Below are 2,394 nucleotides of genomic sequence, written 5' to 3'. Positions count from 1 at the left end.
CACAATGACTACTTTTTACGAACTTTATATTCAAGCACAATGACTACTTTTTACCAACTTTATACTCAAGCACAATGACTACTTTTTACCAACTTTATATTCAAGCACGATGACTACTTTTTACCAACTTTATATTCAAGCACGATGACTACTTTTTTACCAACTTTATATTCAAGCACGATGACTACTTTTTACCAACTTTATATTCAAGCACGATGACTACTTTTTACCAACTTTATATTCAAGCACAATGACTACTTTTTACCAACTTTATATTCAAGCACAATGACTACTTTTTACCAACTTTATATTCAAGCAGAATGACTACTTTTTACCAACTTTATATTCAAGCACAATGACTACTTTTTACCAACTTTATATTCAAGCACAATGACTATTTTTTTACCAACTTTATATTCAAGCACAATGACTACTTTTTACCAACTTTATATTCAAGCACAATGACTACTTTTTACCAACTTTATATTCAAGCACAATGACTACTTTTTACCAACTTTATATTCAAGTACAATGACTACTTTTTACCAACTTTATATTCAAGCACAATGACTACTTTTTACCAACTTTATATTCAAGCACAATGACTACTTTTTACCAACTTTATATTCAAGCACAATGACTACTTTTTAACCAACTTTATATTCAAGCACAATGACTACTTTTTACCAACTTTGTATTCAAGCACAATGACTACTTTTTACCAACTTTATATTCAAGCACAATGACTACTTTTTACCAACTTTATACTCAAGCACAATGACTACATTTTACCAACTTTATATTCAAGCACAATGACTACTTTTTACCAACTTTATATTCAAGCACAATGACTACTTTTGACCAACTTTATATTCAAGCACAATGACTACTTTTTACCAACTTTATATTCAAGCACAATGACTACTTTTGACCAACTTTATATTCAAGCACAATGACTACTTTTGACCAACTTTATATTCAAGCACAATGACTACTTTTGACCAACTTTATATTCAAGCACAATGACTACTTTTTACCAACTTTATATTCAAGCACAATGACTACTTTTTACCAACTTTATATTCAAGCACAATGACTACTTTTTACCAACTTTATATTCAAGCACAATGACTGCTTTTTACCAACTTTATATTCAAACACAATGACTACTTTTGACCAACTTTATATTCAAACACAATGACTACTTCTTACCAACTTTATATTCAAGCACAATGACTACTTTTTACCAACTTTATATTCAAGGCCTGATACTCTTTGCCCTTGAGTATACACACGGCGTAGCTCGGTTGGGAGAGCGGCCGAGGGTTCCTGGTTCGATCCCCGGCCGTAAAATATGTGGGGATGGAGAGGGGGTGTGACGTTCATATCTTGTCAATATTCAGTGTTTTATCCTTCATAGTTAATATTGTAAATCCCACATTCTTTATTTTCATGTACAATCTGTGTGTCTCATTCAGTAAAAAAAAGTACAATTCCATTCCGTTTTTTAACCTCTTAAGACCCAAGCTGTTTGTTTACATGCTTTTTTTGTTTTATTTCTCTTTGCTATTTGGGCTTATTGGACCCTAATTAGAATAAAAACTACAAATCATCTTTTGATATGATGTACTTAGTCCATAAGTACACAAATGTGTACTTCATGTGTAGTGACATGCTAATTCTTATTTTGACACTTTTTTTTCTACAATTCTATTGTATGTTATACTCTTCTGACACCACCAGATGGCAGTATAAGTGTCCACATAAGTGGCCATAAGACCCCAATTCAGTAGTGTACACAATTTTGTAAATAAGAGCTAAAAGGTGCTGTCCACGCATGTGGCCACTAAGGCCTTTAGAGCAGGGGTCCCCAAACCTTTTGACTCGGGGGCCGCATTGGGTTAAAACAATTTGGCTGGGGGCCGGGCTGTACATATATATATATATATATTAGAGATGTCCGATAATATCGGTCTGCCGATATTATCGGCCGATAAATGCGTTAAAATGTAATATCGGAAATTATCGGTATCGTTTTTTTTATTATCAGTATCGTTTTTTAAAATTTTTTTTTATTAAATCCACATAAAAAACACAAGATACACTTACAATTAGTGCACCAACCCACCCCATTTACACTCATTCACACAAAAGGGTTGTTTCTTTCTGTTATTAATATTTGGGTTCCTACATTATATATCAATATATATCAATACAGTCTGCAAGGGATACAGTCCGTAAGCACACATGATTGTGCGTGCTGCTGGTCCACTAATAATACTAACCTTTAACAGTTAATTTTACAAATTTTCATTAATTACTAGTTTCTATGTAACTGTTTTTATATTGTTTTACTTTCTTTTTTATTCAAGAAAATGTTTTTAATTTATTTAT

The sequence above is a fragment of the Entelurus aequoreus genome, linkage group LG25, assembly GCF_033978785.1.
Source record: "Entelurus aequoreus isolate RoL-2023_Sb linkage group LG25, RoL_Eaeq_v1.1, whole genome shotgun sequence".
In the NCBI taxonomy this organism is placed as follows: domain Eukaryota; kingdom Metazoa; phylum Chordata; class Actinopteri; order Syngnathiformes; family Syngnathidae; genus Entelurus; species Entelurus aequoreus.
The sequence above is the reverse complement of the archived record's forward strand: the minus strand, read 5'-3'. Positions refer to the sequence as shown.